Source organism: Chlorocebus sabaeus, chromosome 14 (genome assembly GCF_047675955.1).
Source record: "Chlorocebus sabaeus isolate Y175 chromosome 14, mChlSab1.0.hap1, whole genome shotgun sequence".
In the NCBI taxonomy this organism is placed as follows: Eukaryota; Metazoa; Chordata; class Mammalia; order Primates; family Cercopithecidae; genus Chlorocebus; species Chlorocebus sabaeus.
The window spans coordinates 5,929,653-5,953,508 of record NC_132917.1 but is presented as its reverse complement, the minus strand read 5'-3'; the positions used below and the strand labels follow the sequence as shown (position 1 = coordinate 5,953,508).

Below are 23,856 nucleotides of genomic sequence, written 5' to 3'. Positions count from 1 at the left end.
TCATGCTGCTTTTATATGTGTGACTTAAGTCAGCTCTTTTTACTAGAGATTTTGTGTGAGGGTAGTCAAATCCCCTGGAGAACATCAACTATGACTACAGCGCATTATTTTGTGCAAGATGCAGAAAACAAATATAAGAGCCATAGTATGTGGAAGACACGGGTGGTCGGAGTGAGGCTGGTGTATCGATGGATGGAGGTTGATGGGGCACCAAGGAATTCATGAGGGGAGGAGGCTTCTTTTTGATTCATCTCTGCCAAGATTTTGTTTCCATGCTCGCCATTTTCTCATGCCTTTGAATTTCTACCTAATCTGGTAGTCTGGAGTACTTCAGATGTGAGCCAAGAAAGGATGGTGGGGGTAAGTGACCAGAGAATGAGACAGAGGTGACACATATTTGAGGAAAGAGGATGGAGGAAAGAGAGAGACCAGAGGAGGGAGGCAGAGTATCCACAAGATGACTCTAGTCCAGAGAATCACAGGGTGAATCGCCACTATGAAAAATTACTTGCTGTGTCTGAATCTTCATCTCCTCACTTGTGGAATGGGGAGAAAAACCACTGCCTTGAATAAGAAAATGAATGGAACGTGCTTTGAGGAGAATGAGGCAATGATGCTGATTATGTCCTTGTAGCAAATGGGAGCACAGCGTGGTAGTGATGATGGCAAGCATGCCGTTTCCCCTAGCTCAGACCAGCCAGGGGAAACAGAAGCCGCAGGAGGTTTTACCCCAGGCCTTGCGATATTAGTCACACAGAGACTCCCCAGAACCATCTTCATGTTCAGCACTGCCCACCCACCTCATTCTACCCTGAGCCTGCACTAAGCTACACATGAGAAAAGGTCAGACATTCCAAGTTCAAGGCAAGTGAGAGGACTTGTGATAAGCCCCTTATTTGCACTCACAAGACCAAACTGCCTAGAGCATGGGCCATATCACCGACAGCAAACAGCGCACAGCACTCCAAGAGGCCTTGAAAATGCACTTGCCAAGCCTGGGAGAGGAAAGGCGTTCCTAGTGGAGGGACATGTGCAGAGTTGAAAAGGCTTAAGGCAGCCTCTTCGGGATGGGCCAGGAGTGTTGAAGAGAGGGGAGGAGCCACTAAGAGTCTGCACAGGTGCACCCCCCACAGGTTCACTGAGTCTGCACAGGTTGACAGTACATTTGCAAAGCCTCGAGTGCCGTGCTGAGAAGCCTATTCTTTATGTGCTGGAAAATAAGAGCTTTATATATGAAAAACAAGTCTAGGAGTAGAGTGGAAGATAGACTGAAGAGTAAGGGGGGACCTGGATATAAGCAACCAATTAGGTGCATTAGAAGTCACATGGACAAGACTTTATGAGTATCTAAACTTGGGTAGTGGCAGCGCATGAGAGGAAAGGGGGATTCCAGAAATGTTTCAGCAGCAGAAGAAGCAGATTCAGATTCAGTAAACAAATTAAGGGAATTTAGGGTCTGTGTTTGTGTGTGTGTGTTTGTGTGTTGTGTGTGTGTGTGTGTGTGTGTGTGTGTGTAGGGACTGGATTGCTAGTTTGGGCTAATTATGAGAATGCCATAGATTACCCACAGGTAATTTGGAGAAGAAGCAGGTTGTGAAGGACAGGTCAGAAGTAGAGTAAGCCAGGACACTTACTTTATTTGGATGTTTGGAGGTTGTGGTGCCTGCAGAACGGGACAGAGCTGACCAGCAGGTTTTGAAACTGTCCAGGATTCAACAGAGAGGGATGAGCTGCCTATCAATGTTTTACAAACACCAGCAGACAATTGGAAATTCAAGTCTTAGGTGCTGCGATGGTTCAGTTGTTGTGACTGGGCTTAGATACCTGGTAAAACTTGCCTACTGAGCATACCTGTGAAGGTCCTTCTGGAAGAGTCTGGCATTTGATTCAGTACGCTGAGCGAAGAAGATCACCCTCACCAATGTAGGCGGACACCAGGCAATCTGTTAAGGGCTTGACTAGAACAAAAAGGCGAGGATGGGTGAATTTCCTTTCTGCTTCTCCTGAGACGCCCGTCTTCATCTGTCCTTGCACATCAGTGGTCCTGGTTCTCAGGCCTCTGGGCTTGGACTAGAACAACACCAGCAGCTTTGCTGGGCCTCTAGCTCTCAGGTGGCAGATTGTGGGACTTCTCTGTGTCCACCATTATTTTAACCAATCCCTCATCATAAATCTCTTTCCGTCTATTTCTATATATGCTATTGGTCCTGTTTCTCTGGAAAACTCTAGCACAGGCATCAATGAGATATCCTGGAAAAGGGAGAGCCTTAGGGGAAGTAAGGCAATTGGAGGAATTGTGAAACATGGCCAGTCTTAAGAAGCGGACAACCAGCGAGCATGATCAGAAGGCTACTCTAAGAAGAAATGCCCACAGCGGAAAGAGGAAAGGCAGAAGACATAGAGGGGATAAGTATCTGGGTGTGTTGTGCTCACCCTTCTAACCACTACTCAGCCCTGGGAATGGGGAAGGGATGGAGAAGAGCTTGGCATATTCCAGCTCCGACCTAATGCCTAGGCCAGTCCTGTGTTATGAGGCCCAACCTGATGCAAACCGGAGAAAGGGCCACAAATCAGCAAGACTGAGCGTTTTTCCTACAGAGACAATTGTGCTGGGACCCTGCGAAACGGGTTGCGCGTGTGTGCACTGGGAGATGCACAGTGTGCACGTGTGTACACACATGTTTGTTTAGTTTGTGAAATTGAATCCCTGATTCCAAACCTTGTTTTATCATGGAATTGAACAGATTTCTGCCCAGAGATAAACAGGCCCTGCCTGGATGTTTGATGGTTTCGTCTCTACCTGTTTATCACCTCTGTTTCAAGGAATGGTATGCGCCAGTTGAGAAGTCAGATCTTTCTTCACAGATCTTTGTTTGTTTGTTTGTTTGTTGTTTGTTTTTCCAGCCACCAGATTAGTTTACACTCTGGGAGAGGGTGGATGCATTTTGTTATCTGAAAAAGAGAGATAATGGTCAGCTCGCAGTCTCCAAAATAGTTAACAAATGACCATAACTGTACACAATTTATTTGAAATGCTAAAAATCATCAGGCTTTTTCAATGAACATCTTGTTTTATGAATACCTTCAAATGAATCATATTTTCGCTTTTAAGAATAGATTTTCAAAGTGTGGAATTACGTGTGTCTCTGCTTTTCTTTAGGCAGCGGTGATAAATCTGTGCCTGGGAATCTTTCATCTGAATAATTAAAATGATATAATAAAAATGACCTTTCAGCCCTATAGACCCAGTGAGCTTTGGGTTGATAATGGAATAATCAAATAATCAGAGAACAAGGCCATCCACAGAGCTCCTGAGGAAGCGAGACCAGTGCACGGTGAAAGATGATGTCAGGGATGATGTCAGGAGACAGAGGCAGAGGGAATCACAGCCCCCAGCACCAAGTGCAGGGTAGGACCAGAGATCATGTGTGTGACAAAGAGGCAAGCATGGTGGGTGGGGGAGGCATAGGGAAAGTGGATGCAGAGAGAAGACCAGGCTTGGAGGAGCAGATGTCTAACGGGGGAACACCTCGAGGGGCAGTTTCTTGGAGGGGGAGAACAACTTCACACTGTTTGTTCCATTTATAGCATCTCAGGGCATGGAGTCATTTTTCAAGAGAAGTAGCTGAGACAAGGATCTCTGACTTGCACTTTCTTTGTACGTCTGCACATATTGTTAACGACCTTAGCTTCCCTATTCATAACATAGGCCACTTGTTCAATGGGGCACAAGGGTACAAAGGGATGGGTCGTTGGGAATCAGCCACTGTAGTTTGGATAGTTTGAGCCACAACAGGCACCAGAGGAACCTGGGCCAGACTGGTTTCACTGCAGCCTCCTTTAGTTTTGGAGACAGCAGACACGGATAGTTTGAGCCACAACAGGCACCAGAGGAACCTGGGCCAGGCTGGTTTCACTGCAGCCTCCTTTAGTTTTGGAGACAGCAGACATGGATGGGAGAGGGAAACAGCCCATTCAGTCCTCTCCACGAAGGCACAGCAACAACTGTGAAAAGGGCAGGGGACAGGACCTCAAGCAAGGCCCCAACACAGTACTGGCAGTAACATGATTTCCAGGGTGGTAGAAGACAGGGCATGGGCTCATGCCTGCTGCAGGCCCATGCGAATGGAACCAATGGGCAGAATGGAATAAGCACTGAACCACCTAAAATAACAACCACTGCAGTTAACACCAAACAGAACTGGGTTGTTCGGAAAATGACAGAAGCCCATGTCACCACCCTTAATTGTTTGTTACATGCTGCTGCAGAAATAAAATTATTTTGGTAGAGGGAAATATTGTGTGTTCCAGCTTTCAGGCACAGATGCAGTTTGGGTGAGAAAATAGAGATTAGGTCAATAAAGGGGCCTCTGGTCTTCATGCCTTGTGTCCAGGGCTGGCCGTGTGCCTGATATTCTTAGAATGAATGCTATGTGTGACCTTCTTCCTTTGGTAAATGAAATTGCTCGGCTCACACACTTTTTAATGTGGTTTTTATAGAAGCTTTCAGAGCAAGGGAGAAAGAGAAAGAGCGAGTGAGTCTGTGACTGCCTTTCTTGAAAAATCACTGTGGGCCACAGCGGAGCTCTGAAAGTGACAGTGTGAAGTCATTCTTGTGCTCGCCGTTTTGGATGGCAGATGGGAAGCAGGTGCGTTTCTGCAGGATGAGCTGAAGAAGAGGGGCTTAATTAAAGAACACGCTCACGGCATCCAAAAGATCTTGAATTGCCACCGTGTGGGCCTGCCTTTCCCCTTCCCCAGAATCTTTTTAACTCTTTTCATGGTGGGTCATTGTCCTCCCTGCAGCCCAAAGCAATGAGGCCGGGGCTATTATTTTCCTTGTGGACAAATGGCTCGCAGAGCTGGCTGCCGGGCCAATGCAGCCTTCTGTGGCCACTGTGCAATTGAAATGGCTCTCAGGGAAGGGGCCTCAGCTGCTGCCTGTCTCTAATTGTTGCCGGGACCCAGCCTTCTGGTCAGCTCTGGTCCCTACCGCTGCTGTCTACACCGACTGTGTTTCCTCCCGGCTTCCAGAGACGAGGCTTCCCTTTGTTCCTCACAGTATTGCTCTTTCACGTCCCCTGCAAATGCGGGAGTTGGCCTTTTCTGTTGTGGGAAGTCTCTGGGGGCCTCTGTCGCTCTGCTCAGTACTGTCCGACGGTGAACTTCTTGCCACTCCTCTCCAGCCTGCCTATGCGGGTGGCCTCATGAGCTCTGATTCAAAAGATGACAAGGAGGCACTGGAAGGAGCCCTGGAGGCCCGGGGCCTGCTGTCTGGTTGTAGGGACAGGAACATTTGAGGTCAGGAGGGGAGAGACTTTGCAGGATAAATCTGTGACACATCCAGGCAGACGCCAAATAATGCTGATTCCCAGTGCCTGAAATGGAGGGAGGTTTTCGCAGCTTCCAGGAGAGGGGCCTGGTGGTGAGGAAGACTGGGCCCTCCGCAGTCCTGACTGGGAATCCAAGGGACTGGGAGCCACCCCGAGGGAGAAAGTGCTGCAGTCAGACCTGCTGCTGGAGCCTGGATCTGGGCCACATTGCATCCAAGAACAGGGTGACTCCTGCCTGGCTGGCCTCTAGACCAAGCGAAATAGAAATAGAAGTGCCCCTGCATCCGTGGGCAGTGTTTGTGGAGGGCGCTGGTAGGGAGGGAGGTGGAAGTGCCAGCTCACACTTCCCTCCAGGACCTGAACCTCACAGAAGCCCCCACCGATGGAGCTTCCATATTTCACTGCCTAATTTTGGATTATTTATGACAGCAAAACAAAAATTATTTATTAAGCAACTGTTTACAACTGAGACCCAGGGAAGTGACATAATCTAAGATTGTGTAACTAATTAGTGGCAGAGCTAAGACCCTGTTATATCATCTCCTTGTTTTAAATCAATTGCAAAGCTTTGCAAACACTTCAAATAAGCACATATCTGGCATTTTATGACCTTTTTATGCTTAATTCAAAAGAATGTACTTGCTTTAAATATTAAGGACATGAAATACATTGATATATACACAAAAGACTGTGTATAATTCTTATGTATTAAGCTCCTATTGTATGCTATGTGTTTTTTTTATTTTCCTGCATAAACAGCATTCTCTACTACAATCCAGCAAGGTAGGCATCATCGCCCCTGTTCTGCAGCTAAAGGAGCCCTCGCTAACAAGGATGAAATAGCAGAAAAGCTGGTAAAAGATCACCCACAAAGCAAATAAAGAAATGGGAAGGAACACCCAGATCTGCCTGGCTTCAAGGCCAGTGGTAGTAACTTCCCTAGTGTGAACGAGCTCATCCAGGGTTAAGGTTTATTTATGAACAAAAGAGAAATCCCTCCGAATCATTCCTATAGATTTTTCTTTCTCAATCTAAGGAGTGACAGGAAAAACTGTAAAGAATGGGAAATGGACAAGCAGAATTGGCAAGTGTTCTTGAGTCAAGACCCCTCATGAAAAGGGTAAACCATTCCCTCTGCCCAAATGTGATTCCTGTAGCCGGGTCTCAATCAGCACATTTTCCACTGAAACGATGAGGAGGGGAGGGGCTCTTCCTGGGGTAGCTGTACACAGCCGTGGTGGCCAGCCTAATTCAAGGTGCACAGCATGGACACACACACTCTCACCCTGGTGACTCCCAAGCTGTTAGTTCAACCATCCATTGAGTTTGACATCATAGATGGGGGTTGCAGGGTGCGCAAGGGAATAATCTGATTTGCAGAGAAGAAAAATTGTTTGTTGTGTATACTTCCTGTCTTTATTTTCACTATTCTTTTTCACTCAGCACTTCAAATTTCCACCTATAAACAGAGTCTGTGGAAAGCGTTTATTATCTAACACTGTACTTCCTGAAATTCCCTCTATTATTCTATGGGGCCATGTTGATCAGGACCACCCCTGAATGTAAATGATGCCGTCAGAGGCCTTGCAGTCCTGGGGCCACGGCTGCATTTTATATGTGCACACAAACACACAGGACGTCCTGCCTACAAACCATTTTGTCCCCAGGACTAAATATTTAAGTGTCCCCATGGTAATGATTACAGACAAGACTTTTACATTGTTGTGATTACAAAAGGGAGTATACATTTGCATCTGTTAATAATCACCACTCTCATAAACAGCAATAACAACTTTGAATTTTTCTTACTTATTCATTTAACTTGCACTGAATGCCCGTTGTGTGCTTGTACTCACTGGATTTTTTACCATATTATTCTACCCTTACACATACATGTGTGATGTGTGATGTGTGATGTTCATTCTCCTTTGAGGATTTTGGCACTAAAAGCTTTCCTCTATTGGGAAAAATGTGAAAATATGCCTTTCCATCCAGAGTCAACCCATTTGGAAATAGGAGCAAAGCTTCCACAGACTCCATTTTTTCTTTCTATCAAATATCCTTTGTGAGATAAAGCTCCAAGGATGGAAATTAGCCGCTTCTGTCCTGAGAATCTTCCCAACCCTATTCTTTCAAAGGGATTGTCCATAAGGCTCTGGGACCACCACAATGCGGACACGCACGGCTGGCTGACGGCCTTGCTTCAATAGAAAGGCTTTTAAAACATGCTCCCATGGTCCTGAAAAGCACTCTCTTCTTGGGGGCTTAGGCCCAGGGAAAAGCAGCCAGGGCTCCGGAACTGCTCCGCGCAGCTCAGGAACTGTTCTCCTCCAGATCTGAGAAGACTCCAAAGCACTGAAAATGAGGGGAATTTAAAAATCATGTTTGTTCAAGGGATGGGGGAAAGGAAAGGAACAGAAGACGGAGGCAGGGGAAGAAATTTATAGCAAAAAGGTTACCTCGGCTATTTCTCCACTCTGGGGGTCATCCTAGAAACGTCCCTCCTCCAGACGTGGGGGTGGTGCCAGTTGCCAATAATCCTCTCTTCCCGGAAAAAAAAAAAAAAAATGCGGTTAGCAAATGTCAAGATAAAAAGGAAAATCAGCTGAACAAGGGAACAGCTAGGATGGGCTGCTCGATGGGCGCCAGCCACGGGAGCCCCAGGTGCAATCAACAGCTCTTTAAGACTGCAGGGCATCATTTCTCTGCTTTGAAAAACCCAGCCATCTCTTGGAGAGTCAGATCGATTAGAGGCCACCTTTTGTGAAAGTGATGCTATCATTGTGGTTGTAATTTATGCAAAGACATTCTGTGGCACACGATGATTAAATTATAGTATAGAAGGCAGGATTTCTATAGCGTGTTCCCCCCCTCTGGATTTTGCACTTTTATCTACATTCGAATCAGGTCTGTGAAAATTTGGTGCACATGCTTTTCAATCTGTGCGACAGAACACTTCCACATGTTTCTGTGTATTTTTGAAGTGGAGAGAACGGTACCGCCCCTTGGAGATCCAACTGAGCCTACGAGGCAAAGGCAATGCGATTCTTTTATAAAAAGAAAGAAAAGCAGACAGAAAGGGTTATTTCCCGAGACCTTGTAGGGGTGAAGCTGTGCAGGTAAAATAAAATCACAAAACAAATAAATAAAATAAATTGAAAAAAATGAAAGCATTGTGGCTTAGCTCCCTGAACGTTAGAGACATCGCCATACAGGGTTACATGTGCAGAAAGGAGACCCAAGGTTAAGATTTGCTTCTTACCTAGACAGCACCTCAGCATCCTGCCTTGTGGCCATAACTAGAAAGGAGCTTCCCCTGTCTCCACGTCAGCCACCATTTTAGTGTGGTCTCTGGATACGGGAAGATGGAGGCAGACACAGAGAAAGCCGGAGGGGCTCCCTCTGCACGCTCAGCTGCGCCCCGCAGCCCCAGCGCCTCTCCCTAGGGGATGCATTATTCACCATCCCCCCTTCAGCTGAGTCAGGAGCTGCTGAGACAGGACCGCGCCGAGGCGAAGACGCAGACGATGACAAAGCCTGTGCTTTACCGACGGTCCCGGGGTATGGCAGGGAAAGGCAGCCCCCCTCCAACGCATTACAATGTGGGCTTTTAATGGGCGATGTGCTATCTGGAAATATTTAAGATGCAGCCACTATCCGTGTGGGGTTGGTTCCTTCCTGGGCTAGCTGCCTTTTCCTCTCTCTCTCCAAATATATAGCCCTCATGAAACAGGGATCACAGGATGCTGCCGGCAGCTGGGGGGGTGGGGGCTGTTGCAGGGACGGACGGGAGCCCGTGGCTTCTCCCTCCACCCGCTTCAGCCCGTCCAGCACCCTCCGTGCCTGCCCGCTGGATCCTTAACAAAGAAGAAACCTGCCTCCTTCAGCGCCTGAAGTCGGGGGAGGTGCAGGTTGAGCTGGGAAGAAATGGGGAGTGGGGTCCGGGCTCTTTCAGACCTTCCTGGAAGACCCAGGGAAAGAAGAGCCCCAGAGAGATTCGTGGGCACAGCAGGGCCCTGGGCTGCGCCTCCTGTCCATCATGTCAGGAGGAGGAGAAGGAGAGCACCAGGCGCGCGCACGGGTGTGTGTGTGTGTGTGTGTGTGTGTGTGTGTGTGTGTGTGTGTGTTTAAAGAATGTTAATTCATACTGAGATCCTAGGGAATATTTTCCTAACTAGAACAGGCTTGGGAATAAATAACGTGCTTACATAGCTGGATCTCCCCTCCCCTTCCTTTCTCCCACTCACTAATACACACACACGTGTGCGCACACAGACACACCCATACACGTGCACACACGTTGCTAGTTACTAAAGCTAGCCTATGGGGCAAGGAAAAGCTGACCCTGAGAAATACAATTTTCAATTCCCGCTGAAGCCCACGCAAGGAGGCTGTGCCCGGCACTCCAGGTGGATCGCACACCTTAGGTGGGCCACAGACAGGCACATCCCATACGTGGACTTGGGCGAGGCGCCCTAATGCGGCAGCTGAGGAGCACTAGAGGGACCCAGGTGGAGCCATTTCCACCGGCCTGGAGTGTGCACTGCAGGTCTCCAGCCTTGATGAGGGTCACGGGTGTGCTGAGGTTTCCCATCCACCCGCGCCTCTGTCTACACACACAGAGTACCCGGGAGCTGAGAAGCGTGTTTACTCTCCTCTTTTCCTCCCTCATAAATGACTGCTACCAGCACTGGGAGGAGAAGCTCAAGCTGGGCCTGAGTGAATAGAAGCCGAGCGGGCAGGCAGGGCTCACTGGCAAAGTCCAAGCCACCACCGCGTGTGTAAGTGATTTCCATGCTCTCATTCCTTAACCCTTTTTGAGATGATCCTTCTCTTCCCGAGTGCACTTAGGGAAGGCAGGTACAATCATCTGCTTTCCTGTCTCTTTCCTTCATCTGGCTCTATCAGAGAAAGAAAGAACTCTTAGGACACATCCAAGAGAAAAGATACCTGATCAAATTATTTCAGTGAAAGAAATCCAGTTATAAGATATAAATACATGCATTCAAATTCTATTATAAACATGAACGTGTCTGTGTGGGCGTGCATCTGTAGAAAATACAAGATGAACACATATCAACACGGAAGCAGTAATACCTCTTGGTAGTGTGATCATTAATTATATTTGATTTTTCATACTTTTTAATTTTTTCTCAAGCAAGATACAATGAGTTATTATTGCTTCTAGAATCAGAAAACAATTAGCTTAAAGAAACAGACTATCTGAACAGTTACCATAAACATTAGCAAAGACACTGTTTAAAGTTCTGCTCAAGTACCCCAGTGTTCTCAGCAGCTTTCTATCTTCTCATTGTATTTACTCCAGTTTTTATTTTAACTCAACCCAGTGTCTCTTCTGGGCTGTCAAGATACCTGTGGTATAAACTGCTAGTGATTCTCAGTGACTGCACTTTACTTATGTCTTATTATGTAGGAATAGATGACGCCAATATTTGGCTGGGCATGTGGTCATCAGAGAATGCAACGCTTTCCAGCACCTTTGCAATGGGTGTGGCTTAGTGACTAAGTCCCAGCCCATCAAATATGAGCAGAGGAGATGCGTGCAACTTTAGTGTTATCGGAAGGGGCAGGTCACCCAGACCTTTCCTCCTTCTCTTCTTTATGTCTGAAATCCAGCCAAAGCAAAAAACCATTAATAAAATGGCTACACTGCAACTCCATAGGTACCTGCAGTCAGACTTGCTGGAGAGCGCTGCCTGAGGCTGGACGGGGAGGGGCTGCCACCCAGGACTGTTCTCTCCCCAAGTTTGGCATCCAGCGGACAACTTGGGTCTCTTTGTCAACTACTTCTGGGCCTTGGGGCCAGATAGACAAACCGAGTCTCCTACAAACTCCAAGGGGCTCCTCTCTGTAACACTTTTTGAGTTTCTTGAAATTGCCCAAGAATTCCCTAGCTATTAGATTACTACTCAGGAATCTTCATTTTTGGTTCTGTGTGCCATAACATACCCAATTCTCTTTCCCCATTATTATCCTCCCCAAAACAACCACTGCCAGTCCCTTTATAAATTGTGGGAAGCGGGTGAATGTTCCACTTTCCAAAGCTCTTGGAGCTTGTCTCTGAAATGCTTTCCTATCAGATGTCAGTATTTACCTCAGCCTGGAATCTCCTTCCCAAGCCACCCTCCTGGGTGTGCCCTGGGCCAACGCAATGATTCAGGTTACAAGGTCTGCAATAAGCTTCTGGTAACAGGACATTGTTCTGCAGTAACTGGCTATCTGGGACCTGTTAAAGGGCACCCATGCTTGTTTCTCTGGAAGATTCCAGAGCTCTTCACTACCACCATGGGTCCCCACCCAAGACTGGAAAAGCCAAGTGAAATCTCCTATCTGAATTTCTTGCTTTTGCTCTTGATGAAGAGCCATCCTTTTTTCCTCCTCCTCTCCCTTCCGTGTCACCACTGGTTAGGAATATTGACAAGGAGTTCAAATCCAGTTGTGCAAACCTTTGGGTTGAGGATGTCCCAGCTTTGCCCTGGCCACACCCATTCTAGGGAGACCAAGCCATGCCTCCAGCTTCTCATCTCCCTCTCCAGAGCCTCCACATCCATGCCACATTTCTGCCCTCAGAACAAGGCAGAAATACCACCCCTCCCCAGGGGGATTTAGTAGGTGGCTTGTACCATCTGTCATCATCAACATGATCCAAAACATGTTTTAAATTATTAAAAGTTTCTCTGAGTCATGGTCATCAAAGATTCTCTTTGAGTATACATACGTCCTAAATGTGGGGCCCTGTGAAACACCATCATGTGACACTTTCTGTGGCCTCAGATACTGACAACTGATGCAACTTCCCAGTAGGATGTCTCAGTTAAGGCTCAAATCCCTATCCTCAGCCCAGGCCTCTCAGTTGTGGAAAACGCCTTGGATTTGGGTGAATTAGTCATTTCCACAAAGTCTGTGGCTTCCACTCCTGTGCCCACTATGGATCCCATGCCTTGGGTGACAAGTCCTCATTCCTTGTCTCCAGGCATTCTGGCAACATGGACCCCAGTGCCATTCATCTCCACTTTGGATGAAAGCTGTAGTTTCTTAGAAATTCACATGTGGAAATGAGGCCTCAGCATCAGCTTCCACATCCTTCCTTCTTCAGGAAAATTCATCTTATGGGCAAATTGCAAATAACTTCAGAATCCACCAGAAGAATTATGCTTGTCCATGGTTCCTCCCAATTGAATAAAATCAGATCCTAGCTTATCTGCAACCTCCTGGCTGCACATTTATCTCACTCATGTTTTCAGTCATTCCTCCTGGACTCAACACAATTCCCAAAGGTTCCGTAGAGTCCAAATACCAAAGGAAAAGTTCTCTGTTCTTCAGTTCCAACTGCTCCCCCAGAGGTACTCTTTGTCCCTTTTAAATAAGCTGACTGAGCTGAGTTGGGACACAGGGACGCATCATCACTGTCCCCAAAGCCGTGACACTCAGTGTCCAGGGTCCTCACATTTTTCACGACCTCTGTGTGCATGGGGCCGTCTTGTCCCAGGGACTTGGGGTACAACAACCACAACACCATCAACAACAAGAACATCCTCTGCATCTCCATGCTTTAGCTGTCCTTGTCGCTCATCATGGGAAACTTCACACCATGACTTCTCCCTCTACTGGCAGCGTCCAGCATGCTTCCTCTCAGAAAACCCAGGCTTTCACAGATAATGGCTTGCTTTGTCTCCTAGTGCCCTAGACACTTTTGCTTTTGGTCCTATCACCCAAAAACGTGAGCAATCTACAAAGGCAAGAGAGCACACACTCTTGGCCACAAAAGAGGGGGAAAAACATAACAGTATCTTAAGATCTTGTTTTATACATGTTGTTATTAGCATTGCATCTGTATTTAGTCCATATGCTCTTGGTAAAAGAGCCTATCTTGGCTCTACTTTAACTCTGTTAACAGAAGTGCAAATGTTGAAGAATGTGGCATCCATGAGTACAGGGTGCTCACCGTGTGGGTGTGAGACAGTTGGGACTGGGTTGGTTATCTCTTGCCTATTTTTCACATGAGAGTAATTTACATGATCTTGGTTTGTGTTTTGACTTCTTAGGAGCTGTCTTCCATCTGGAGTCTCATATTAGGTGAGATTGCTGCATAAAGGCAATACTTATTTACAGAGTTTCCTGGCCACTGGTGAGCTAGGCTACTTCTCTTCCTTTAGCTAGGATTGCATTTCTATTATTTTCAGAAATCAACAAAGTTTAAGACAGTAAGATCTCAGCATATAATCTCAATTCTTGTCGTCAAATTATCTTGCATCACTTATAAGAATCATCTCAATATTGTATCTAAATTTTCTCCTCTGATAGCACATGCTTTTTCTGGACAACAAAATGTTGACCTAGGCCTTACCTTGGAAGCCAGCAAGCTCATAGAGGAAAAAGGCTACCTCAAGCACCCTGAGGGCATTAGGAGGTGCAGTAGGGACAATAAAGCCTGCCAATGTGATTTTGGGTGGCCTGGCAACTGGAGTGATGGTGGGGAAGACCTGGAAATCACTCCCTTCTGAGACCAGACAGCCTAAGCAGAAACCAGAGAAATGCATCACATACAAAGGAGGCAGCAGAGCTGTCTTCATAAATCGCAGCCTGTAGGCCTTTTAATGTGTCAGTGTAACCCGCCGTTAACCATATTTAATTGCTATCTACAGTAAGTTCCGTAGATCATTACCATACCAGTCATTTTTCAAAGATCCTCGTTAGCACAGGACTAGTGAACACAATAAACGATGTGACAGGAGATGCTAGAGAAATGCGGCAGAGAAGGAGCTCATATAAGCCAGCAAGCTCATAGAGGAAACCCCCTATATTTCTATGACACCATTATAAAATCCACCATGCACACTGGGCTATTTCCACTGCAGTGCGTAAGACAAGAGAAATGGGTCACTATTGTGCTCCTGCTGGTTTCGTCTCCACCAATGCAGCTCGTTCCCTCACACACTGAGGTGATGTCCACAATGCCTGGCTAGAACAGAAAAGATCTGACACACCTGAAGTGCCTGAAAATAACACTTACCTACAAACACTTAGGTTGGCAATCCATCCATTTGGGAGGTACATGTGGACTGTGAACCTACCCAGAATCAGGCACTATGCTAGGGCGTTGAGATTCAAGGTCAAGGGAGGCACAGTCCCCACGAACCTTGCAGCCAGGGACAGAGCTAATGGCCAGGAGACATTCTAGTCCAACTCACTTGCTTTATTTCAGTGACTTTATTTTCCATTTTGTTATTACCTTTTCAAGTCTCCAGTTGGAATTTGGATTATGTTACTTTATTTTTTCCTTTAAAATGCTTTTTGAATGATCAAAGGCCCATTTTAATCCCTCTATTGTCTGCAGCTCCTTAGAGGTGAATTCTTCTTTTACAGAGCCTGTTTGCCCTCGTGGTGATGAGTCTCCGTAGGTGCTGGGGGCACCTTCCTTAGGAATCATTCTCCCATGGAGTCTCAGAAATCCCTTGAGCTCTGCAGGCATCTTCACTGGGGCAATGATTTTTGTGATGGGCTTGAGGCCTCTGGATGGTAATCTGTTCCAGATCAGCTTTTACCTTAAATTCCTGCTCAGCTTTTCCAAACGGCAAAGACAGTGTGAATTGAGGCCCCTCACACCAGCCACATTTGGAGTCCTGACTCCTCTGTGTGACTCCTATCCCACCCCAGGCCCAGTCCCAGCATTAGCTTTTGTGATGCATTCCTTGGTACAGAAGGCTAAGCATTGCTAGTTTCTATTCAGAGACACAGGAACTCTACCCTTGTTCCTGGCTTTATAAAGCTGCTCAGTTCTAATGTTCACAGCACACAACAGCTGCAAGGGCCACAAATACCCCCAAGCAGATGTTAGGCTCTCAGCCCCTAAGATACAGTTTTCATCTCAACAACTCATAAGATTCTGCCCTCTGACATGAGAAAATATAATTTTGTTGTGCTGTTTAATTATGCCTATGGCATCTTTTAAAATATGCCATACATGATCCAGTATTTCTTTGTGTTTGGAGTGTGAATCTGCAGGTGAAAGAGTGTGTTCTACACTTGCCCAATCCCTCCTCATTACCCAAATTCACCCTCTACTTTAAAACAGGGAATCTGGGCCTTTGACAGGAAATAAGCCGGACAGTCATGGGGCCAAAGTCGAATCAAATGTAAATATTTAATTTCCTCCTGTTAAAAGCAGAGTGGACCCACAGTCCCTCCCAAAGTGAAAGGCACAATCATGTGTCAAGAGCACTGGCCTTATTGCTTCTTGGACGTTGGCTAAGATCAAGCGAAGACCACTGGTTTTGGGGTCTGATACCCCAGGAGAGTCCCAGTTTCGTGCTCACGTGTTGTGTGACCCTTGACCCCTCATTCAATTCTTGCATGCTTCAGTCTCCTAAGCCATGCAAAAGGGACATAAGGATATCTCCTGAAAGCAGAGTCGGCTGGAAGGCTGGAAGGTTTATGTGAAGCAGTTGCACATTACTTGGCACTTAGAATGGGCAAATAAAAAATGGTTTAGCTTCTCCTTTGTGGGAATAGAGACTGGAATGGTTTGTATCCTGGCTCTCCTGAAACTGGGCTGCCAAGCTGGGCCCAATCTCTAGTTCAGCTCCCTTCAGAAAGCCGAAGGCAGAAGCCTACAGGACCAGAGATGGAGCCTGGCCACACAGCCCCTTCTTCCTGATGTCACATGCCTGGTGATCCTGGTCACAGACTGCCTGAGATGGCGAAACAGAGCTTTGTCAGACTTTTGAAGATAACCCTACAGAAAAATCACCTGGAGAAGGGCAGATGCGCATGTTTTGTAATAAGACCAGTTGGGGTTCCTAAATCAGCCAAGCCATTTATCCTGTGGCCTTGACGACAGGCTGACCTTCCTTTTGCAGAGGAGATGGTGACGCCTGGTCCCAGAGGAGCGCTGTGAGCACCCAGGCATGGATTACAGTGCTTAGCACAAAGTAACATTAAATGTGAATCTCTCTTCTAAAACTATGTTACCAAAAGCAGTAATTCATTCCAAGCAAGTCTGTCTAAAAGTTTTTTTCTACTGTAAAAGCTTTAATTTTTGTCTTTATTTTCATTGATACAATTAGATGTGCATATTTTAGGAGTAGATATGATAATCCAACACATTCACATAATCAAATCAGGATAATTGGGATATTTGTCACCTTAAATATTGATCTTTTCTTGATGCTATGAGCATTAGGTTAATGGGTACAAATGTACGGTTAGATAAAAAGAATAAGACCTGCCTGGTCTTCAATACATCATGGTGGCTATAGTTAACATTAACCAATTGTACGTTTCAAAATGCTAGAAGAGAATAATTCCAACACCTTTTTAGTTTGCTTACTATTTTCTGAATTCTAATAGACTGATACATCAGTCCCTGCTGTAGCCAAAATAATGACTTCCCCAAAATGCACTTCAAGAATGTGACCTCAATGGTTGTGACATACAGAGCCTGCTCCTGGTGTTTGGGAAAGAAGAGGTGTTAGGCCTCCCACAATTCCTTCTCCTCCCAGGTGATTCAGAGTCCTGGAGGACAGAATACCTTGGGAGCTTGAGTGAACTCCTTCCACCAGCCCAGCCTTCACTCAGATTCCAGCTCATAGCTCACAAGCTCCACCACCCAGGCCAAACTCCTCACATGCTTAGTTTTCTGTTTGTTTGTTTGCTTGTTTGTTTGAAAGAGCTTTGCTCTTGTTGCCCAGGCTAGAGTGCAATGGCACAATCTTGGCTCACTGCAACCTCTGCCTCCCGGGTTCAAGCAATTTTCCTGCATCAACCTCTTGGGTAGCTGAGATTACAGGTGTTCACCACCGTGCCCGACTAATTTTTTGTGTGTTTTTAGTAGAGACAGGGTCTCACCATGGTGGCCAGGCTGGTCTCAAACTCCTGACCTCAGGTGATCCGCCCGCCTCAGCCTCCTAAAGTGTTGGGATTACAGGCATGATCCACCATGCTCGGTCTAATGGTCAGGTTTTTATTTCCTCTATATGTCAAGTGAGGACAATAAGAATCACTTCAAAGTGTTGTTAGGAGCTAATGCATGTTGAGCATTTATAAGAATTTTTGGCACCCAGCAGACGCTCAGAAACTTTTAGCTCATAATATTAGCATTGCTATAAAAGTAACATTAATAAAAACCAATAACATTGATACTGTGAGAAAGTCAAAAGAATATACATGAAAGGACGTTAATAATACACAATGACTTTTCCACATGCCATTTGTATGGCCAGAAAGCCAGACACAACTCCTGGCTTCCTCCTGCGATTCAGACATTGCTTAGATGCAAACTTAACTCACGGAACCACTTAATAGATTCGTCACTCTAAGCAAAGACTAGCGTTCAAGAAATGTTCTCAGGTGTTTTAAAACACAGTTCAGAATACTGGTTATGGGTTTTTCAAATGTTTGCAATACAAGGCCTGCCTCTGTGCTAAGCTCCTAGAGAGAATTTTTATGATAGATGCAGTTTTTTCTATTAGCAATGGAACATACACATTTGAAACCCAACTGGCAGCCTCTATTATTATAGGCTAAATCTCGTAAACAAAACTTAAATGTAAAGAAGTGTTTGTACTAGCTGCAAACGGGATACTGGTTTGATGCCACAGGGTAAGTTGTTAGCAGGTGACATCAGAGTATGGATTAGTTAGGGTAACATTGTGAACCGAGAGACAGGACAGATCTTGGCACTCACTGAAGGCGAGACTCCTCTGGAGAGTTGCTTCCTCCCCAAGATCTGCATCTTTCCCTGGACTGAGTCAGGATCTCCAAGGTTAGGACCTAGCTATGTATATTTTGCACCAAGAATTCTGATTTGGACTCCAGGACTGAGAACCACAAAGGTGCATAGAGACCCAATTTTGTACATGGAAGGTGGGGACAGATAGATAAAGTAACTTGTCAGCAGTCATTCGTCTCACTAGTGTCACTGCTAGAAGTAGAACCTGTGGACTTTTGGTCCCTGGTCTGCAGCAGTTTCTGTAACACGAGTGGGTATGAAACAACATAAAACACAAAGAACTGAGTTCTCGGAGGTGTGCAGCCCAGCAAAACTGAGCCTTTGGGTGGGAGTGGAGGGCAGCCAGCAGGAGAGGCCTGCGGTGGGGCTCGGCATCTCAGTTTTAGGAGGCAACCCCCACTGTCAGATGGTTCAGGTGATGGTGGCCGTGTGGGAGTGTGGTGGTGGCTGGAGAAGATGACAAAGGCAATTCACTTATGATAGCTGCTAAGGAGAGCAGTTGACACAACCCTGCTGCCATTTTTGACTCTTTCTTGATGAATTGAGGATATGGGGATCTAACTGCAGCCACCAGCATGGAGATTTCCTAGATGCTTAAACTTACAGGTTATTAAGGACATAAAGGGATCTTCATGTATTCTAATGCCCTAATTTCACAGGAGAAGAGACAGTCTCAGGGAAGGCAGGTGGCTTGTTCAGTTTCAATCAGCCAGCAACTGGCAGAGCTGAAATTAGAACTCAAGTCTTAGGGCTCCAGTTCTGTAACTCATCCATCCCACGAAACAATTCTAAAGGCATGTGTCTATGTGGCCTGGGCATGGCTTGTAGTCACTGCCATAGATAGAGATGGATGAGACCCACTGCCCCTAAGGCATGCAGTCCTATTGGTTCCTTCCTGCAGCAGTCCCTGGACCACCAGGTTCAGAAACACCTGGGTCTGTGCTCACATGCAAAGTACTGGACCTGCCCCAGATTTACCGATGCAGATCCCCAGCAGGTGAGGCCAGGGAAACTGGCTCAGCAGGTGATACCTGGGTACTCCAACATCTGGGAAAACCCCAGATAAGACCTCAAAGTTCTGGGATATTGTGGGGGCTCTGTTGAAGAACAGAAGGTGTAACATATAAGAAAGACAGACCTAAATGTGACATCAATTATTTCATTGACGAATCATCAGTTGAGTGCCCACTGGCTTATAGTGCCCACTGTTCACTATGCTGGGAACACAAGTCAACAAGCCAACCCCATTCCAGCTGTGAAGAAGCGCATCTGGAAAGTCATAGAAGACCCTGGATGCCTGGTGCCTGGGCTGGGGTGTGTGCCAGGGGAAGAAGGGAGTGGATGTCAGAGAGGAACAACTCTTGACAGTGCCCAGGAAGGGCAGCTGCTCCACGGAAGCAGTGCTCGTGGAGCCATGTTGCCATGGATACAGTGTCTGGTTACTTATGGGAACACTATTGTTAGGATGGTTCTGAAATGCCTTCGTCCTGATGGTGGAGACCTCCCCAGACCAAATTACTCTTGGCTGAGGTGGTTAACCCTCTACTCATATGATGTCTTGGGGCAACAGTGCAACTTCAAAACACATTAAATAATACCACACTATGGAGACAATAAAAAGATCGGTGGTTGTCAGGGGCTGAGGGAGCAGAGGGATGAAGGAATAAGCATCAGTGGAGCAGAGAGGATTTTAGGGCAGTGAAACTCATCTGTATAATACTCAAATGGTGGACTCATGTCATTACACATTTGTCCGAACGCCTGGAATGCACAACACCCAGAGCGAACCCTCGTGTCAACTATGAACTCATCGTGATGATGACGTGTCAGTGTAGGATCATCAATTATACAATGTGTACCACTCTGAGAAGATATGTTGATAATGAGGGAGACAGGGCATATTTGTTGGAGGGGCAGGAAGAATATGGAAAATCCCTGTACCTTCCACTCAGTTTTGCTCTGAACCTAAAACTGCACTATAAAACTAATTTTTTTTTTGACAGCTCTGTCATTCAGGCTGGAGTGCAGTGGTGCAATCATGGCTTACTTAAACTCCACCTCCTAGGCTCAATAGATCCTCCCACTTCAGCCTCCCAAGTAGCTGGGACTACAGGCATGTGCCACCACACCTGGCTATTTTTTTAAGTTTTTAGAGATGGAGTCTCGCTATGTTGCCCAATCTGATCTTGAAATCTTGGCCTCAAATGATCCTACCACTTTGGTCCTCAAAGTGTTGAGATTATAGGCATGACCCATGGTGCCTGACCTTAAAAAGTCTTTCAAAGAAAGATTAAACATTTCTAAACTGTTTTTTAAAATACATCGTGTCACAGTGTATAAAAGTTATACTATCAAAAGTGAACTTTGGGTAAATGAAGGCTGCCGGATTGACTAGAAATCAGAAGGGGTTTGGGCTTTAAGTTTGTCACTGAATCTGGTAAACTCAGAGAAATCACCGCCTCTCTCTAAGCCTCTAGTTATCAGGATTAGGAAGGAGAGAGGTGGGCTGCTAGAATTCCTTCTTCAAGCTCTGATGTTTCAGGACAAAGATAATTGCTGATGAGAAAAAAAAAAATCAGAATCTCAGTCTGCAAAAGCAGAACAGCACAGTTTCCACAAAACCATAAAAATGTACTTTTTGGAACATAACAGTCAAGCACATGCAACAGCTTAGGGTCCGTAACTCAGCATATGTAAAGTTCGTAAATTAATGTAATAGGAGGCAGGGTAACATCTGTTCTGTAGTACCCAACAGAGGGGATTTGGATATTTGAGAAGAGGCTCTGCACATAGTAAAGTCAGCCTAGGAACATGTGAGCAGTATTTACAGTGAAAAGGTCCCCATCTCTAAGTATACACATCTGCTCCAAGACAGCTGAGGCTGGGGGCACAGACTCCACTGAAGGGAAAGCCCCTCCCAGGGAAGCGGCCTGCTAAGAAATCAGAATGGAGCCATCTGCCCTTCCCACTGCGTGAGCTCCACCAGCCACCTATTCGTACTCACCAGCCGGCAGCCTACCCTGGCCCTGGCACATGCCTGCCCCCAGTGGGCAGGGCCATGACAAAGCCACTGCTGGTTACCATTAGGGGTCAAGTCCCACAGTGGGTTTATTGAAAAACGTTTGCTTAATTTTAGATCAAAGCAGTACTTTCTTCTCCCTTTGGAATAAACAAACAAACAAATAGTATCTTGGAGCAATGAAGAACATAATCAAGTTTATGTATGGGCCACTAAGAAACTGAATAGTTACCTCCTACTTAAAAGGGTATCCTGGGCCACTGTGAAGTGGTCCTTTTTATCCTGTGGTCTGCAGTGGAAATGGCAGCATTACTGGAGAAGAGCTGTAAAAACATGCACAGTGAGTTGCTGCTGCATCCTGATTGCCCAAGAGAGGGAAGGAGGAGGAGATGAGAAGGGTTGAATCAGTTCTCTGACATGCCAGAGAGATAAACGGGTGCCTCCCAAAGCTCTGAGGGCTTTTAAAAACTGGATGTCCACTGATATTTCAAAACAGTGCTGGGTGTCCATAATTCCAAAGACAGTTCACAGGGGTCCAGAGTTGAAATCTGTGCTCTCGGATACCACAGATGAGCCTTCTCAGCAGGCTTGGCAAACATCTTCACAGCCACCATGACACGTGGTAGGATTCAGGGACCCCAAAAGGAAAGAGCTAAGTTTTGAGGCTGAAGACCAAATTGGTTAAAAATATGGTCACTCTCAGGGTCAGTAAGAGAGAATTAAGTAAAAAAAAAATAATTGAATACAGGGAGCAAATAAGTAGACATAACACGGAATGGCGCAGGCCGCCAGGCAATCCTAAGGCAGACGTACACTCATCTTCAAGTGGCTTCCTCCAGCCTGACACCTGAAAAAGTGCTACTTCTTCTAATTTACTCTTTCTCCTGTTTATCAAAAGAGAAGAAAAGAAGAAAAAGAAAATGTTAGTAGTTGACTATGTGTCAACACTATTCTGGGCATTTCCCTAAGTTATGTAATTGAATATTCACAACTCCCTCTGATGTGTAGATATTAATATAATTATTTTCATTTTACCAATAAATTCTGGTAAAATATAAGCTATGAAAGACATCCAGAGATACTATGTGATGTGCTCAAAGACAAACAGCTAATAGGCAGCAAGCCCAGGCTTTAAGCAAGTTCTATCTGAAAACCTTTTCTCTCTTCCCTAAGGCATGCTAAATTGATGTTTGAGCTTCCCATTTATCTTGTTTCATGAAAGAATGGTCTAAGCCCATGGCATCTTCCCTATCCAAAAGAAAGTAAACAGTCATGAGACCAAGATCCCCTGGGATCTCCCAGAAGGTAAGTCACAGCTCTGTATATTCCAAGCTCCAATGCTGCCAGTCCCAGAGATTGTGGGGTGGAGATTCTGTCTCTGAGCTCCACCTATTTAAGTCTTACCAGATTAAAGACCTGACTCTGATAAACTTGTGTCCATGACCTTTCTTTTTTTTAAAAAAAGGATTTTACTTTTTAGAACAGTTTTATATTTCAAAAATATAGAGAAGGAGCCCCCATTGCGGAAAAGTGGTAAGCGAGAGATCCCTACTGGTTCACGTTCCCACTAAGGACTCTTGCAACCCTAGCCATAGGTGAGCCCCTTGGCCCTCGTGGGCCCTTAGACTAGTATAGAAAGCTGCTTGCAGTCTATATGATGGCATTGTCTCAGGGAGAGAGTTTGCATTGGGTGCCAAACTCCCCCAAGACCCAAGTAACTGCAACATGATGCCATTCTGAGAGCCCAGTCAACACCAGACTACATCCCACCCTGAGGACAAACAGCACCTGCCTCTCCACATACCTTAAGCCCCACTGACATTCCCCTACATCCACCCAGAGGGCTGCAGCATTGCAATGCTGGCTGGACACAATGGTGCAGCTGGAGCAACAGCACAGTGTCCTACTCTCTGGAAAATGGGTGGTGCAACACTGCAGGAGGCTGCCTTGGGGACAAAGGAAGTGTGTACTCCCCAGAGTTTGAGAGTTGACTGCCAGGGACCACTGCCACTGAAACGCAGTATCCTCCAGTGGCAGGGTGGTCACATACCTGAATGTACCTTTAGCTGACTTGGATACCAGCCCAGTCACAAACCATCCACCACAGGCATCTGTGCAAGCCACATAGGAGCCATGGGTTGGCTCACCACCACCACTGCCACTACCAATGCCATGCACACCACCCAGGGATCCAAGGTCTGGCACCCCCAACCCACCAATGACATCACTGGTGCCCAAGGACCAGCCCTCCTGGAGCCCTTGTCCCCAGGAAAGTCTTGCCACAGCCCCCAATGACAACTGCCACCTAAGCCACTGAGGAATTCACAGACACCACTGATGTTGATTACAGTTAAAGAAATCATGCAGAGACCACACTTCTACACCCACCCAGAGTACAACTGAAAGGACCCTGCACAATGCACACTGTAGATATATCTTTGTAAAAAAAAAATGTCCTTATGAAAGATTTTCATCCAATCCGTAACATTGGACAAAATGACTGGTACACCAGATGTGCAGATATCAACACAAAGACACAAAAAATAAAAAGCAAGAAAACAGGACACCTCCAAAGAAACACAGTAATTCTCCAGTAACAGATCTCAAAGAAAAGGAAATCTATGAAATGCCTAAAAATATCAAAATAATGATATCAAAAATTCGTACAATAAAGAGAACATGTGTAAACACTACACATAAATTGGAAAGAAAATTATAACTTGGATGAAAAGTTCAGCAGAGATAGAAATCAT

General features: G+C 46.0%; 1 long non-coding RNA gene across 4 annotated transcripts in view; it reads right to left on the bottom strand.

Annotated features, from left to right (window-relative positions):
• The window catches only part of LOC103220893 (uncharacterized), a 69,174-nt gene that overhangs the window by 6,049 nt on the left and 39,269 nt on the right, over positions 1 to 23,856 (bottom strand). Inside the window, exons 1-4 of one of the 4 annotated variants that reach the window (XR_012095185.1) lie at positions 21,336 to 21,407; positions 7,793 to 7,877; positions 2,801 to 2,952; positions 1,852 to 1,958 (exon numbers count right to left, since the gene is read on the bottom strand). This is a non-coding gene — a long non-coding RNA (uncharacterized lncRNA). Of the gene's footprint in view, positions 1 to 1,851; positions 1,959 to 2,800; positions 2,953 to 7,792; positions 7,878 to 8,595; positions 17,914 to 21,335; positions 21,408 to 23,856 lie in introns of those variants that run through there. The other 3 variants (XR_012095183.1, XR_012095182.1, XR_012095184.1) reach the window with 3 other exon arrangements.